At 40.3% G+C, this 18,431-nt stretch overlaps 2 protein-coding genes across 9 annotated transcripts in view; one reads left to right on the top strand and one right to left on the bottom strand.

Annotated features, from left to right (window-relative positions):
• Window positions 1–18,431, bottom strand: part of MED12L (mediator complex subunit 12L) — a 337,656-nt gene that overhangs the window by 159,323 nt on the left and 159,902 nt on the right. The gene's annotated exons all lie outside the window — the stretch shown is intronic.
• The window catches only part of P2RY14 (purinergic receptor P2Y14), a 52,612-nt gene continuing 37,516 nt past the window's right edge, over window positions 3,336–18,431 (top strand). For both annotated transcript variants that reach the window (XM_053599376.1, XM_053599374.1), the window contains exon 1: window positions 3,336–3,409. The gene's annotated coding sequence lies outside the window, so the exon portion shown is untranslated. The remainder of the gene's footprint in view (window positions 3,410–18,431) is intronic.

Genomic DNA, 18,431 nt, shown 5'->3' with positions numbered 1-18,431 from the left:
ATTCTAGAACAGCCGGGGCAGTTTTTAAAACACAGCTGGCAGGGTGGGGTGCATAAATAAAGGAAGGCCCTACCTCTCAGACTCCTGCTAAGAGGAGGGAGTAACAGCAGAAAATGTGAGAACAGATTTATAGCATTTGATGACCCCAGTGGGTAACAATACTGATAAGGGAAGACGGCTGAAATATATAAAGCTAATGGCCCCCAGAGAACTCAAACATCGCTGCTTTGTGGCAAAAGCCCTTTTGATCTTTCTCCTTCCTCCCTGCATTTCCTTAATCAGTGGCTGCTCCAGCCCCACACTCTCCCCTCTCTAGGTGCCCCCACAAATTTCTCTTTCTCATTAACACCGCTCCATTAGCACACCATGATCATGTAAATTTCTGTTCTCGGGGCCCAGGTCCACATGAGGGTCTGAGCCTCCATGCCTGATGAATAACAGATAAGTAATCAGCAGCTGGAGTGAGTCGAACAGAACAAGCTAGGATGGAGGACATTTGCCTGAAAGATAAAAGATCCTCCACGCATAAGAACAGGTCTCCAAAACAGGGAGGCAGGCATGCCCACACCTGGCCACAGTTCTGAATGAACTGGACACTACTTTTTCTAGTGTGGCAGGCAATGTGCAAGTTATATGTTTCATGAGGCCCCAGGCTCAAAACTAACATTAAGTTAAATGCAACTGACATGGTGGTTGATGTGTTAGAAGAGCCAGACAGGAGAAAAAAAAACGGAAGAGCCAGAGAGAACTGCTTCAGAGTCCCCGGGTGAGCACGGGGCAAAGCAAACCATCCACGGGTCCAGCGAGAAGAAAATCAGTTCCAGAAATTTCTCCATTACAAGTCTCCCCAAACACAGCAAGAGAAACCTCAAAACCTGCCCTTGCCTCTGTGTCAATAAGGTCCTATCAGCAAACGCTCTATTAAGACACACAATTCGCCTTGAACATGCAGATAATTCACAAAGTTCTTCTTAAATACTTACATGTCCGTCTGATTCCAAGGCGAGCACAGCCTTAGCCTTACCACGGACTCGACCCTTTGCCCTGGTGTCTATGATCATGACCACCCACACCACTTCATCTGCCACGCACCTCTTTCTCTTTTCACCTTCCTCACTTCAAACTAACTTTAAGTGGGCAAGCTATCAGAAATTCTCAATGAGAAAATATACTCTTCCTATAGTTCCCACAAATAGGGCCCTAGTGTACCTTACTCTTAGATGTATGACGAATTAATAAATCCATATTCACTGTTCACATGGTTACAAGAAAGAACCACTGGGCTGGGGAAAGACACCCTGAACTCTTGAGTCTAAAGACAACTCCACAGTCCAGTTCTGCCACCATCTACCTTTGATAACTTAGTTAAATTTTAGGAGGCTCTAATTTCTCTTCTGTAAAAATCAAAATAAAAGGGTTCTGTGTTTTGGCTATGAAAGGATCTAACAGAAAGAAAGTGCCCCTCAACTGTGTGTGTTGTGGGGACCAGACACAGCCTGCAGATGAGCTGACCTTCTGAATGCCCAGTTGGCCCCTCCCTACCATCCTTGCCCTGCTACCTGCCAAGAAAACTACAAAGCAGAGGTCACAAGTCAAACACAGTCTACAGCCAGGTTCTCTTTTACCCCACAAGGTGATAGGCCTACGCAGGTTTGCTAAGTATTGGATTTAGGCACCAAAAGGAAAAAAAAAATCAAAGGAGAATAAAAGGGCAGCACCAGAGTACAGATTCCAGAGGCTGCTCTGCTCGGGTTTAAATCCCAGCTCTAAGAAGTACAGGACCAGACTTAGCATCTCCACACCTCAGCTTCCTCATCTAAGGAAAAAGGTCGAGGGGAGAAGAGTAGTGGAACCTTCCTCACTCATAGTCCTCCTGAGTACAATGATTTAAAATATGTCAAGGGTTCGGAACAAATGGGATCAACCCTCAATGTTCTGATTATACTGGCTCACCACAGATGGGCAACACTGACCCTAGCGGTCTCCAAGTGACAGCTGATCCCCTGGGTGAGCCATTAGCTCCCTGCTTCTTCATAATACCCATACTTCCAAGGGTCTTATGCAGACCTCGCTCATCGGGACCACCTGCCAGCAGAGGACCACCTGTAGGGCTACTGTTTTGACCTTGGACTTCACAACTCCTGGCCTTCAAAGGAAAGCAAACGGCTCCAGCCAATGAAATGACGGTGTCGCCCCAAGTCATGCTCAATAAAAAATATGGGGAACACGCTACTGGTAAGTCAGACATGTAAGAGTGCCTGGAATAAGTAATGAGTGTTTTAAAGACTGTCAGAATAAACAGCACTTCCTGCAACAAATCAGGGAAGTCTTGAGAATTGCATTTTAGAGACTGTTGATGCCAAATCATCCATTTAATCAGCAAAATGTTGATATCTGGAGGATTCCGCAGTGTGGCCTGATAATAACCAGGCTCTAATGACTCCTCCTTGTGTCAACCTGCCCTTCAGTTTATTTACCCTCTGGGTCTCCCTGCAGCTGCACTAACCCTCCTCTGTCTGCACACGGTGTTCTCAGCTGCTCAGTGAAATCACTGGTGGGGACCACTGGGGCTCTGTGGAAGTCTAGAAAAGGCTCCCTCTGACAGGGCCAAGTGGGGACCTTGCCGAAACCAGCCCTGGGTCCCACAGGCCTCTGCCTAAGGATTGAATAATATTTTCTTATTGAAAATAAGAAAATGCACTTCGGTGGCGCCCATAGCTCAGTGGGTAGGGCGCCAGCCACATATGCTGAGGCAGGTGGGTTCAAACCCAGCCTGGGCCTGCTAAACAACAATGACAACTACAACAAAAAATAGCAGGGTGTTGTGGCAGGCACCTGCAGTCCCAGCTACTTGGAAGGCTGAGGCAAGGGAGCCACTTGAGCCCAAGAGTTGGGGGTTGCTGTGAGCTGTGACGCCACAGCACTCCACCAAGGGCGACATAGTGAGACTCTGTCTCAAATAATAATAATAATAATAATAATAAAAAGCAAACAATGAAACCTAATTGTATGCATCCTCATATTAATACAAAATAAAAAGAAATAAAGAATAAAAAACATTTTTTTAATTCAAAGAAAAAAAAACACTAAGTTTTTCCTTTATTTTTTTTGCATTATTGAAGAAAGGAAACTAGCTCAAAAGTCAGCCTGATACCACCAAAGATCAAAACATCCCTTTCTTCCCCTTTGTTCCCATTACCCAGTCTTTAATAAATTCTATCTCAGTCCTGCAGCACAGAGAAAGTCCAGCCACCAACTCGTGGTGTCTGTGAAGTTCCTGATTTTCATCAGCTCTTAAAGATGAGCAAGAACTCAGCGACAGTGTTCATACTCTGGAGCCTACAGTGAGACATATGTGTATTCCCAAATGAGTGCTGTCTGGTGCATGCGGATGAAGGGCTAGCAGCAGGTAAGAAAACAGTTTTTCTATGAAACAACTTGAGTGTGTGGGAATGGTGTGTAAGAATGGAAAGGATTTCTGAGCTGGGCAGCAATAACACTGGGTAATGCTGAACGACCCTCATCTTTGTTTTTCTTGGTGAGTTACTTTTTGCTTGACAGAATTTGTTGCTATGTTAACATATTTGTCTGGACTAATTTGGGGATCAAACTCTGAATTATGATCACTGATAATTATTTAGGGTTTTTAATTGTGGCGTGCCAAAATAGACCTGTGATGAAAATGTATTCATGAAAATGTTTACAAGGTATTTACAAGACAAACATTCTCAAAGCATGTAAATATTTATCAAAATTGCTTCTTAAAACCACAAGATCAATTATTACAAAATGTCAGTATAAATAGGTTTTTGCTTTCAAATGCACATATTTGCAAATATACAGGTGGATCTATTTGAAGGTACACTTATTTAGGTTAAATCTTTTATTTTTGCCATTATTTTTGGATGAGATCACCCGATAATGACTAATATTTACTCACTTTTAAAGAGAATTGTAGATCACAAAAATACCTAACCTAGGCAAAGCAAAATTTTGAACTCATATGCTTCTTATCTATGGTCTATGATCAAGCAGCTAAATTACTTAGAAATACTTTAAATATTATAAATTTAAATTATATACAAGGAAATTAGCATAGAACCACAATCAGCATATTCAACCAATCTCATGTAATTCATCTGGTCTGTATTTTTAAGCAAGGACCATTAATCCCATGGAAAAAAAAGAAAAAAAGATCCTACAAGTAGAAAAGTTAATTGTAGTTTGCATATTCATCTTTTTTAAACATACAAACTTGAAAGTCAGCTTTAGCATTAAAAACCTAGATGGTAAGTTAAAAAATAAGAAAATGCACCCACTGTACAAAAATATTTAATAATTTATAATAATTGTATACTCTAATAAAATTTATAAATACTGTACATATCTAAGTATGCACCCACTTACACACTGCTATATGCACAGGAACCACATATTGTCACGTCTGTTAAAACTGAGCAGGGACAAAGTGGGAGGATTTCAATACCCAGGGAGTGGGAATGGGCAAGGAATAGCGAAAGAGCTATTACTTGCTAGGTGTCATAGCACCTATTTCCCACATGGGGAAGCAGGTAGAGGCTGTGAGTATCCTAAGTAAGCCTGCCCAGCTTGTCTCATAGAGGCCTGAATCCCCTGACCGCATGGAGGATGCTGGCACCTCATTCACCACTGCTGGCTCCTGCAGCACAGGGGATTTCAATTAGCCCCGTCTTGGTCTCACCATAGCTCCACCTGTCCCCACCCCTCACCCTAACCCATCAAATCACCACTACCATGCTTTTCATTGCCCTCCAGTCCTCCTAATTACTTTCATCTTCGATCATATATTTTTAGGATAGTATTTAAAATTCCCTCACTATAAAAATGTTTAATCTAGTACTATGCACATTTAATTTAGGAAAAAGTTATAGTTAGCAAAAACAAAATTATAATTATCACTGACATCTTGAAACAGAATACAACCAGGAAGAGGACAAGAATGGGGGTGCAGGGTGGGGGTGTGAAAGCCTCTGGAAGACAGGAGATGGGGGAAAATAACTTTAAAACAGCTAATGGGGCTGGGCATGGTGGCTCACGACCATAATACCAGCACTCTGGGAAGCTGAGGCAGGTGGATTGCTTGAGCTCACAGGTTTGAGACTAGCCTGAGTCACAGCAAGACCCCATCTCTAAAAATAGCTGGACATTGTGGCAGGCGCCTGTAGTCCCAGCTACTTGGGAGGCTGAGGCAAGAGAATTACTGGAGCCCAAGAGTTTGAGGTTGCTGTGAGCTATGACACCATAGTACTCCATTAAAGTGAGGCTCTGTCTCAAAAAAACAGCTAATGGTTATACCAGGCAATAAGGTATAAAATAACCACTCCTCTTGGATTTAATTTTGACCAAAGTACATTATTTGAACAATAATTTTTAATTCAACCTCTTAATATGTTGTTTAGGATATTGCATCCTCATTTATAAGTGAAATATGTTTGTAGTCTCACTTTATAATAATATATTTTTTCCAATTTTAATATCAGGTCTATCCAGATAAAGTAGAATGATTTTGAAGTATTTCTTCTTTTTCTATTGTCTGTAAGATTTGGCATGATCTGTTTTTTGAAATTATCTTCTATTTTTATTTATAAAAATAAATATTCTCTATCTTTTGAGACTTTGGGGGGAAAAAAAAGAAGGAAGTTAACTGATGACTCCATACTGAACCTCAGAGTCAAAGCATTCTATGATAGACATACTTTTATCTGACAATGTGAATGTTACTTTTTTGCATTATTATTATTATTGCTCAATATTTCATTACAGCAATCATCTGATTTCTTTTCCAAATGTATTTATCTTCGTTCGTTCTTTGTGAGGTTTTGGTTTCTAGTCCTTATCTTAAACATTGTTATTGAATTTTAAGCCTCTTTAATTTTGTGAAGGCAAAAAGTGGAAACCAAATAAACACATGTACATGTATAGAGAAAATTAAAAAAATAAAAATAACCACTCCTCTAAGAGATCATTTGGCCAAGGTCCCTAAAGCTACTCTCTCCCCCTTAAGTTCTTTATCTGCAAAACAGTGGGAGTAGTTAGGAGAAACTTTCATAGACAATTTAGTTGTGCAAACATCATGGTGTATTTACACAAACCTAGATGGTATAGCACACTCCATTATAATCTTACGGAACCACGGTAGTATATGTGGTCCTTTGCTGATTGAAACAACACATAACTCTGTATAGAAAAGTATTCAGTAAATGAGGGCTGACATCATCATTATTGATTTCACTATTATAATAAAGACTGACTTTAATTGAGGCAAGATTCTCCTTCAATCTAAGCTAATCAGTGGGCAAAATAACAAGTGAATGCTTAAATATCAAAAAACAAAAGAAAACAAAAAAACTATATAGTCCTCATAAGGTCAAGCATTACATTATTCTTGACCAAAAAGAAAAAGGAAAAAAAGGAAGGAAGAGGGGTGGGTGTCAAAATATTTCCTATTACACCTAAAATGTTTATGAAGTCAACTGCTGAATAGAACAAACATATTGTTCCCCAGAACAATATTCACTCTATGAAATGCTTCTAGAATGAATTTAGGTGTTGGGGCTTCCGTAACCCTAAGTCTCTATTTGGACAACCCATAAGTCCTGGGCTTTCTTTTGTTGGGTTTTTTTTTTTTTTTGCAGTTTTTGGCCAGGGCTGGGTTTGAACCCACCACCTCCGGCATATGGGGCCGGTGCCCTACTCCGTTCAGCCGCAGGCACCGCCCTAAGTCCTGGGCTTTATTCCACTGGGCTCCAGTGTTTCCTAAAAAGTTAGGTTGGTAATAGGTGAGCTAGGTTAGCCACCCAGCGTGGGCAATCTCTAGAACACCAAAAGACAGGCAAGTCCAGGGAGATAGGCTGATGGTCTCAACACAAGCTTTCTCTACTACCTGCTTGGTGGGCATCCTCACCTGCAGAAGGCTATACAGAGGAGGAGCATGGACAGTAAGGAGACTCTCCTTCAGCTCAAAATTACATCATCAGCACAAGAGTCCAAGACCATTCTCAAAAGTGTAGGCCGCAGACCAGCTGTATGGATTTCACCAGGGATCACTAATACAGAGGTGCAATTTCCTGACCCCAGACCTACAGCATCAGAACCCCCAGGAACGGAGTCCAGCAGTTGTTTTAACAAGCCCTGTAGGTGACTTTCTTATACACTCTGTTTTGAGCTGCACAGGGTAGAGTGACTGACATCCTGGGATAGCTTCAGTTTTTACCCCTTGTCTGGGCATAATTTTAAACAGTGTCCCCCTTTCCAACTCAGACGTGTCCTGGTTTGGGAATAAATTATATGGTCACCCCTACAGTTCAGATCGGATGCTGTAAAGGAGTTTCCCTGGTCAGATGTTAACTCCTACTTGGGATCTCAAGCCAGCTTCAAGTCAGATGTTACATTCTTATGCTACACCAGTAGCCCTCTTACCGCTCTGACCATGAAAAGATACACTGCCTCACAGAAGTCCGTCAAGCACAGCTACAAAAAAACAATTTTGAAACAGGTCCTCTGTCTTTATCACCAAACTATGGAAAATCCAGTTTAAACTCCCATCTTCCTACATAGCACAAGGAAATCAAATCTCCTCCAACAGGACTTCAAAATCCTACTAAATCTTTCCGATCCTCTTTTCAGGGAGTTCTCTTTCCCTTGACTAACAGCTTAAAAAAAGATAAACCTAGTAAGTAATTAATCTCAATTTTATATTATAATAATCACTTGGTTATGTTAATTCACAGACGACCAAGTTTGCCACAAAGCTTCTGAATCCATATAATCTTTTAAAGTCAAAGTGAAAACTATTGTTCATATGTTTTAGGATCTGAACAATTTTAGATTCCTTTGAAATCTTTGTCTTTATTCAGCCTAAATTTAATTGTTGGCTTTTTTCCTTCACTTAAGTCTCCCATCTGTTGCTTTTAAAAAGCATCAAAGGCCTTAAATAGCATGTTCTGACCCTTCATCTTTCAGATAAGAAAATAGCCAGAGAGGGGCAGTGGCTTCTACCCAATTATAGAACATCTGCTGTTGAAGTTAAGATATCAAGGAGAAAAAAAATCAGCTATTCGGCTTCTACGGCCTGGCCCTAAGAGCAGTGTGCGCTTTGGGGTAGGCACTTGGAAAAAAATCTAATCCTCAATTTTTCAGGATCACACACATTTATTTTCATCACATTACTCAGAGCCACTGGACTCTAAGAATAACTGACACCCAACAGACGTGAAATGTATGCCTGGCTGAAAGGGACTCACCTGTTGCTTAAGGGATCTTCCCTTAGGGCTGACCCTAAGGTCCAATGTTGGTAGGTGAGCTCCACACTAAGCTTCATCTAAGGAACATTTTCATTCTGCTATGGAAATGTCGATATGAATGATAACTTCTCACTGGAGGGAAACTTTGGTCATTTACTCATTCAACAAGCATTGATTCCTTACCACGTAGTATCCATAATTCTAGACTTTGGGGATATTCTACATGAAGAAGCCCCTGACTGCTTGAAGCTTATATTCTAATAGACACATTAACAAACCTCAACATCATCACTCTTTTTCCCCTAGAAGTGGACAGTAATTCAGTTATGACAACATTCCTTCGGCATGGTCTTTATAGAGATTCGGAGGGGATTCTAGTCTCATCAGAAGCCATTTATTGACGTAACCCAAATCTTTAACCTACCCCTGCTAAGAGATGACAGCCCTGCCTGCACCGATGACAAAAACAGAATATGGAAAATGATACTTACTTTGGGTAAATATTCTAAGCACTGGCCCTTAGTCATGAATGACCTCGCTCTCCTGGCCCCTGAAACTGCCTACCTATGTCTGCACAAGGATCTCACTGCCTCTTTCCCCACTACAAATATATCTATAAGCACCATCTTTATAGAAGTGAAAAAAGGAAGAGAAAGAGTTTGGTCTGAGATGGAATCAAAACCTAAGATGTAAAGCCCACTTGTCCCTGTTAGAACTGAGTTTGATACACTGCAGTTGTCCTTAGAACTGGTGCCATTGAAGCAAGTTGGTTAACCAAAAACACAAGCTAAGGAGGAATTATTTTTAGAAAAGGATAAATATCTCCCCTAAGTAAATTATTTTAACTTAAAATATAAAATGCACATTTGTTGCTTAACCTTTTGGTATTGTGGCAAGGCCTTGCATCTGAGAGCAGGTTGGTCAATAAAAGTTCTATGCTGATTTTCCTTCACAACAAAACTCTAACACACTGCCAGTCAAATTCAGTCTTTCACTTCAGTTCAAGTAGTGTGAGGAATTTTCAGATGCTTATGAAAGCACATGTGTTAAAAAATCCCAGACCTGGATATAAGGTCTCTCGAAAGAACAGACTCTGCCTTGGCTATTAACCGAGCAAAGTTTTCAATGAATGAGTGAAAATGAGAAGCATAACTTTAAAAAAAAAAAACTAAATACACCTTGAAAACAGCAATACGGATCACCAATTTTTATCTCAATCTACACTTAACCTACTTAAGAAACAGCACATGCCCTGGTCTAGCTAAGAGACACAGCCAGTCATTATGCATATAAAACTAAGTAATGGAGCAGGATAATAAATAGGGGGCGTCTAGAAACAGACTCCCTGGTTTCAATTCCTGACTCCACCACTTACTCTGACACAACCTTGATAGAGTTACTGATTGACTCTGTGCTTCATTTCCCTCACTGAGTGATCACGGAGGCAGAATTAGTTCAAACACATACGTTGCCGAGAACAGTGACTTGCTAACACAGGAATGCAATCAGTGTTTATTGCTGCCTTGTTCCCGTCATCATCTTGTTTCCCAGTAACACAGTGTGGTGATCTATCTGAAGACTATAAGAAAAATGGAAGCAAAAAAGATACACAGGTTGAGTATCCCTTATCCAAGATGCTTTGGACCACAAGTATTTCAGATTTTGTTTCAAATTTTGGAATACATGCATTAGCGGCTGACCATCTCCAATCTGAAAATCCAAAACATGAAATGTTTTAGTGAGCATTTCCTTGGAGCTTCATGTTAGCACTCGAAAGCTTTCAGGTTTGGGGGCATTGTGAATATTTGGGTTATGAATACTCAATCTGTATTCAAATTCCAGTTTGTCCCTTAACCTCTGCCTGCTCCGTTTACTCATCCGTAATAACAAAACAAAAACACCTACCTACAAGAATGACGTACTGTACGAGTTATCATAATCCCTGGCACAGAGCTGACAATCAAAAAATGTTAGTCATTAATCCTCATACGCAAGAAATCTACAGCATATACTTAAGGCAACGAATCCACACGCCATTCTGCACCCACACAGATGTCCACTCCTGCAGGAGCATCTTAGATAAGGGATACTCATGGGACTATCAAACCTCTTAATCAACCAACATCTGGGTGTGTCCTCGGCATCTTACTTTGGGCAGTGAGGATAAACTACCTTCCCTCAGGATGAACTTTTTGAGAAGATACATACTTAAAATATAGGATATGCTACATTTAATTTTTGAAGTTCATGTTTCTTTCGGGAAAAAGGAAAAGCGGTATGTGCTGGTGTGTCTAGAGGACAGAAAAAACAAAATTGGGTCTTGAAAGAAGAAAATAATATTGATATTATATATGGGGGGAGATGGACTGATATATAATCTACGGGCATGACATACTGAGTAGGAAAACAACTTCAATTAATGTTTATTGACCCTAAAACATGTTATTATTATTATTTTTTTTTAATCTGGACATCCTGACTTGAGACTTTAACCCTATTGAGGGTATTTTTTTTTCTCCTCAAAGCCCTAAAAACATTTACCTCTTTGCATCTTCAAAACACAGCATAAACCAGCGCTTGCCCGGAAAGCCTTTCCTGTTAAGGCTGCCTTTTCCTGAGAGCTGGTACAGGGCAGGCTCCCTGCTCTCTCTACCATCCCATCTTCGCAGCACCCTTCAGCAGTCACACAGCATGACACAGTCCACCCCAACGTCAACATCCCTACTGCTTCAAGGGCAAGTTTTATAGTGTTGAGCTTTTTCTACTGTTCAATTTGAGTTGGTGTATAAACCACATGCAGTAAATGGAAAACAGAGTCTAAGTATACAATTCAGTGAAGTTTGAGACCACGTAATCACCACTACAATTAAGATAAATATAAATAATGTTTCCATCAAAACAATTCCGTTGTGTTTCTCTCCAGTCACAGGCATCTCCATTTCTAATTTCTATGACTGGAGTTCAGTTTGGCAATACAATTGCATTTAGATGCCTAGATTACATATCACACATCCCTCGTATCCGACTTCCTTTGTTCAACATCATTCTTTAAGATTTATCTATACTGCTAGCAGGTATCCCTTTTCTAGATTACTTGGAGGCATTTCCTTCTATAACACAATTTGTTTGCCCTTTTTAATCTGTTGATGAGCACTTGGGTTGTCCCCAGTTTGGGGCTATTATGAATCTAGTTGCTATGATCATTGTGGTGAAAGTCTTTTTATAGACATACACTTTCGTTTCTCTTGGGCAAACAATTAAGGGTAAAATTACCAGGTCAGGAGGTAAGCAGTGTCAGGGACAGAGAGAGAGAGAACATTTAATATTTTTATACTCCAACCAAAAATACATCAAAATACCAATTATTCTATTTCCTTGTCAACTCTTAATACCATTTTTATTATTTTGCCATTCTAATGGGTGTGAAATACTCTTTCATCATCATTTTATTTGCATTTCCCAGTTGACTAAGGAAGCTGAGTATATTTTCCTGTACTGCTTGATCGAACATCTTCCTTTGCGAATTGTTTATTCAAATTTTTTAGCCATTTGATAAAAAATTGAGTTTTTTTTCTTTTTATTATAGAGTAATGAAAGTTCTTTAACCATCTGAGCCTTTAAAAGATATGTGGTTTTTGACTATTTCCCCTAATTCATGGCTTGCCTCCATTTTCTTAACAGTGTTTATGAAAGATTGACATTTTAAATTTTGATAAGGGATAAGGTACAATTTATTAGTTTTTTTCTTTTATGGCTAGTAAATTTTTTATCCTAAGAAATACTGCACACCCAATGTTAGAAAGATATTCTGTATTTTTCTCTAGAAGCTTTGTGGCTCTAGTTTTACCTTTAGATGTACAATTTTTCTTTAATTATTTCCTGGTATCCTCTATTTTATTTGGTAATAGCTCTCTGCAAAGAACAAGTGCTGTTTAAACAATGCTGACTCATTTATTAGGACAAATTTACAGCCTATAGGAGGGCCTATGTTCAGTCTTGGTGACATCCAGACAGAAACCTACACACAGGAATGAAGTAACGAATGAGACCCAGTGGAACCACTTAATGGCATCCATTTAGAACCAATATATGTAATAGCCCTGACTAGGGCAGGGATAATCTGAAGTTTCTATATCTGCACCAACAGCAGTTTAACTCAGCACAGAAAAACAGTATGTCCACAGTATCTTCTTCTTTGAAAATACATTAGAACAATTACCCTGACATTAATGTAGACTGAATTTTCTTTAATGATTGGGCCCCATAAAACAGTGATTCACAGCAGCTCTGTTGAAAACTGGCTTTAAGATGTGTAATCAACGTTTAAAAGTAATACTTTCAAGCTACGTGTTGTCTACAGCCTAAAACGTTAGCAAAATGGTACAGGATTTAGATGTCTTTAAAAGTATGTTCCTAGTGTTTCTTATTGAATACAGTTAAAAACAGAGAATTATTCCTGCTATTAAGATAAAGACTATCGTTTGATGCATCTTAAAATAAAGCATTTTGAGATATTTCTTTGAGACTTTACTAAGAAAGTGTAAGATATAGAAGAGCAAAAATACTCTATTCCATTGTTCGGTGATAGTAAAAAACTAGAATAATAGAACATTTTATAACTAATTAGCAATTGATAAAATACATACAGAGAAATGAAAAGACTATTGTGAAGAGCTATATTTTGACAGCTGCTTCCTTGATAATACTGAGCCAAAACACAGTCCATGCTCGGCAAGGTTCATTTCATAGGGCTCTGCCTTAGTGATTATGTTTCTATACTACAGCTGGGCAGCTCCAATGGCAACACCACCCACATCTAAACAAGGACTCAGGGACTCATTTGTAGCCTGCGTTTACTTTCCATTTTGAATAATTACCCCAATTTACAAGCTAACATTACTTAGAGAGTAATCCCAACAGTTGAGAATAATTTAGGGGGAAACAAGAGAAAGTATCTTTAAACATCGATATTGTTTCTTTTTAATAGAGAAAAGAGGATTTCGTGACTAGCTACTTCAATTTGGTTAAGTTATACACTTAAATTTCTTTATCATCAAGTATTTCAATTACCACCATTTCCTTAGTAGCACGCCATTATTTTTATGTCTTTTTAAATTTACAATGTATAATCCTTTCCACAGGCAAAGGTCATAAACAACAAAAACAGCAAAGATCTTGTGGTAATGAATGCTGTCCTAAGCCACATGTTCCACAAAGTGTTTAGTTAATGCTTCAAGTAACAGTCAAAAAAACTTTTCATTTAAAGGGTAGAAAAAATTCTCACATTCAAGAAATGCACTCTAGAAGGAACTGCCCAGACAATAAGCTAGGAAAAATTCTCTTGTATTTTATACCTTAGATATAATTCATCAACATTAGCAGTAAAATAAATCCAAACTTCCCATAAAAGTCACTTTCACCCACACCGAGTGGGCGAGGCACGGTGGGTAACTCCTGTAATCCTAGCACTCTGGGGGGCCAGGAGCAGATTGCTTGAGCTCAGGAGTTCTAGACTAGTCTTAGCAATAGGGGGATGCTGCCTATGCTAAAAAGGCTGGGCATTTTGGCGGGCATCTGTAGCCCCCGCTACTTAATTAAGGAGGCTGCGGCAAGATGATCACGTAGGCCCAAGAGTTTGAGGGTTGCTATGAGGTCTGATGATGCCATGGCACTCTACTCAGGGTGACAGAGTGAGACTCTGTCATTAAAAAACAAAAACAAAAAAGAAAAAAACAACAGTGAAAGCACCTCATGAACTCCATGACACACTGGGCATGGCAGAACACACTCCCTTCATAGGACAGATGGCTTTTCCTTCATAAACCACGGAGACCCTCTTTTGTTCTGTTCCAAATCTTTCTCCTTACCAGACAGCCAACCATCCCTTGAGTATATGCTTAATTTTTTCCTGTGCCATGCCATCAAGTCCCAAAGCTTGCTCATTCATTCCTTCTCTTACTTAAAACCTGTGAGGTGCTACAAAAGAACAGAATATTCAAGGAAAAAAACATAGCAACCTCCCTCTTCCCATATCTCAGAGCCAACACAAAGGTGAAAGATGAATCTGAAACCAGGAAAAAGAAAAAGGATTGCATTATTATACAAGTGCTTTTGTAAAAATATGACCTAGATGACCTGTGTCTACTCACTCAATAAACTGCTTTCTATCTGGGAGATTTTGTAAATATGAGCCTAAAAGTTTCCTAGGTTTGGAATTTCTGGATACATTGAGTGGTGGAGTTCAAATATGTCACGAATTTGCTCATATTTTGACTTTGACAAGTTCACATTATTTTAATGGAAGATTCCGCATGTCTTGGAAATTGAGACCACGAAGGGATATTTAATTCAGATGAGCCTACCCCAAACTCAAGGTACCAGGAAAAGCCACTGGCACCAAGTTTCTACAATAATGTCATGCCACAAACGGAAGGGGCTGAGAAAGACGGAACTGAAAGGGGGCGGGGGCGGGGAGTAAGACAGCACCAAGCCAAGAGCAGCTGTACACACTGCCAAACAGAAACGAAGCCAGAACTCCTATATTTGAGTAATTTCGAGGCACAGACCAAACACCTCCTTGGATCAGTACTAGACTCCCCAGTGCAAACTGATCTTTGCTCTGCCTGCCATCTTCCATTCTGAGGACCACAAGACCCTGTTCCAAGGTTTTCCATGATTCCCTGAAAGGGGCAGAGAGATCCAATTCGCAGCTTTTCCAACTTTTATCAAGAGAAACCTTTTATTCGAACAAAATCTTTCCAAGACTTAAGAAAAGCTCTTGGTGAGGCTGAGATGGGGACTCTGTAAGTCTCCCTGGAATAGTCCGTGATGAAGTCCTGCTTTAGGCTTGCCCAGAAGCCAGCCAAGAAACAGCCTGAAACCACTTCTCAGGTTCCCCGGTATGGAGAGGGAAGCAGAGCCAGCCATCCACTGCCTGTTCCCCAGGGAGGAACCTTGCATATACTGCAAAATTGTCCTCGCTAATTTGAGGGAAGCTGGGGGGATAGTGTGAGTGGTCTGTACCTGAGCAACTGAGAAGAGAATAGAGACTAAAACGCGCTTTCATGATGCATGGTACAAATGCAAGAGTGGAAAGGAGAAGCTAAAGATGCTCAAAGAAAAGTCGTCCATCTCTGGAACTTCTGCTTTTTGAAAAATTCTCAGAAAATCCATATCTGTACTGAGAAAAATAAACTGAAAGACTTGGTCTCTCTGATCTCTTTATCTTTGAAGAATTAGAACATCTACTCTTAGCTATGACCAATATACAGATTAAAGGTTCGGCGCCCGTCGCTCAGTGGTTAGGGCGCCGGCCACATACACCAAAGCTGGCGGGTTTGAACCCAGCCTGAGCCTGCTAAACAAGGACAACTACGACAACAACAACAAAGTATAGCAGGGCATTGTGGCGGGTGCCTGTAGTCCCAGCTACTCAGGAGGCTGAGGAAAGTAAATCACTTAAGTCCAAGAGTTTGAGGTTGCTGTGAGCTGTGATGCCACAGCACTCTACCCAGGGGGACATAGTGAGACTATCTCTCAAAAAAAAAAAAAAAAATGCAGATTGAAATCTTAAGATATGGCACCATATACATACATTATATTCCATAATTGGCTTCCCTTTGTTTATCCCTCCTTGGTTCAACAAGTAATGAGCACTTCCACTCTGCAAATACTACCATAGGTACATAAAGCAGGGAACAAGGAAACACAGCACCCGACTTCACGAGGCTTACAGTGCTGGGAGAAGACACGCAATAAACAAATGACTAACAGCAGAAGGAGCAGTTCTGCACAGAAGAATTATCTGGCAAGCTGGCAGCAAGACTGTCAGCAGATGAGGTGACGAGCAGAGATCACCATGAACACGGGAGATCAGAACAGAGACCCGCAAAATGAGGAAGACAGGGGCGGAGGAAGAGCATATGGAAATGATCCAAGTTGGATCTGACATCTTTGAAGAGGAAGAAGAAAACCAAGAAGGCCGGGAAGGCTGCAGCAGGAAGAGTGAGGCAGAGGAGTCAGGGGGGCCTGGCAGAGGCTGGGAAGGGCCAGCTGGTCACCATCAAAGTCTGCATTTGTATCCTAAGTGCTACAAGACACACTGGCTGAGTGTGAACGTTAGTTTGTTTTTTGCAGTTTTTGGCAGGGGCTGGGTTTGAACCCGCCACCTCTGGTATATGGGGCCTGCACCCTACTCCTTTGAGCCATAGGTGCTGCCCCCAATCTGTGTTTTTTGAGATTCTTCTTACAGCTGGCTGGAGAAGAGAATGCAATGTTGTTTGTCAATTAAGTTCACAAACTCATCCCAGAAAAAGTGCTACGTACCTCACTGATGAGTATCATTACGGTCATGTTTGAAGTACTCCCCTTGGGAATCTATGCACCAAAGCCAGCACTTAGTCGACCCTTCAAAACAATTCTGTAATTCTTGTTCTGAAATGGCCATCAGAGCTGTCATTGTACAAAGTCTGATAATTAAGTTAGCAAACTCATTATGGAAGACCTGCAACACAGCTCCTTGCTGAATCTCACCAGATCAGAGGGGGGACTTTGAAGGTACCAACAATAGTGATATTCAGCAATGATGTATGTAGCACTTTTTCTAGAATGAGTTTGTGAACTTAAGTGACTGACTCATACATGGGGTAGGGGTACATGGGGGGAAACAGGAAGGTCATAAGAAACTCCACTCCCAGAACTGATGATGACAGAGGGGAAGGGTTTTTGTTTTTTTGTTTGTTTGTTTGTTTGCATTTTTTGGCTGGGGCTGGGTTTGAACCCGCGGCCTCTGGTATATGGGACGGGCGCCCTACTCCTTTGAGCCCCAGGCACCGCCCAACAAAGGAAGGTTTTTAAATATATAAATCAAACTGTAATTTGAGGAGAAGCCATTTTGAGGGAAAGGAATCCCATCAAATATGAACAAGAAAATTCTCCATACTGGGTTATGTGCACCTCAGAGAGGTGTACTTTACACAATCAAAAACCAACTAATAAGCTTAGGTTTGAATTTTTGAGAGACAGATCATAAGAATGTTTCAAAAAAAGCTCTTAAGTGGTTTCTTCTTCTTCTTCTTCTTTTTTTTTTGAGACAGAGCCTCAAGCTGTCGCGCTGGGTAGAGTGCCATGGCATCACCACTCGTAGCAACCTCCAACTCCTGGGCTTAAGCGATCCTCTTGCCTCAGCCTCCCAAGTAGCTGGGACCATAGGTGCCTGCCACAAGGTCCGGCTATTTTTTGGTTGTAGTTGTCATAGTTGTTTGGCAGGTCTGGGCTGGATTTGAACCTGCCAGCTCTGGTGTATAAGGCTGGCGCCTTCGCCATTTGAGGCACAAGTGCTGAGCCAGTTTCTTGTTCCTTATCTGACAAAACACACTCTTATTGTCCTTATGTAAAGAGTCCAGTTCTTCCTTTGTCTTATAAGACAGCATCCCCAATAATTACTTAATCTTATGCTCAGTGAGTACACACTCGTTGATGTCACACCAAACAAGTACTTATAAAATAAGGAAATTAAGTACAACAGTTGTGCTGAAAACTAACCTCAAAATACAACCTTCTAAGTTTTGAGGGAATGTGAAAGAAAAGCAAGGAAATAAGAGTTGTTCAGAGCAATTTATGATGGTGAGGGGGGAAAAAAAAAACAGTATAAACCCAATATCCATTAATAAGGAAATAGTTATGTCGTGATTCTTTTCTTCAATGGAACGAAGTGTAATTTTTCGAAAGGAAAAGGCAGACTTTTAAAAAACATAATGGAAAAATCACCGGGATGTGCTAATAAGTGGGTAAGGGAGAGGCAAAAGTGGAAGGAGATACCACCTCTGTGCACAGGCGTCTATCTTTATGTATGAGTATTTAATAATTACTAACAGTAATTGAAGGCTTGCTACACTATAGCCCTACACTAACTTCAACACTGCTTTATGAATATTATCACAAAAAATTCTTTCTACAACCATATGGAATAAAGAAGAGTCATTACCATGCAACAGGTACATTAAGTATTTTACCAAGAATCATACAGCTGATAAGTGGGGCGATGGGATTTGAATCCAGAAATTCCAGCCCTAGAAACTGCACTTGTAACTTCTGTTACATTAATACTTTAGAGATGAGTTGTTGTTCTCACTGACTATATTAAGTCAA

The sequence above is a fragment of the Nycticebus coucang genome, chromosome 8 (assembly GCF_027406575.1).
Source record: "Nycticebus coucang isolate mNycCou1 chromosome 8, mNycCou1.pri, whole genome shotgun sequence".
Classification (NCBI taxonomy): domain Eukaryota; kingdom Metazoa; phylum Chordata; class Mammalia; order Primates; family Lorisidae; genus Nycticebus; species Nycticebus coucang.
The sequence above is the reverse complement of the archived record's forward strand: the minus strand, read 5'-3'. Positions and strand labels throughout refer to the sequence as shown.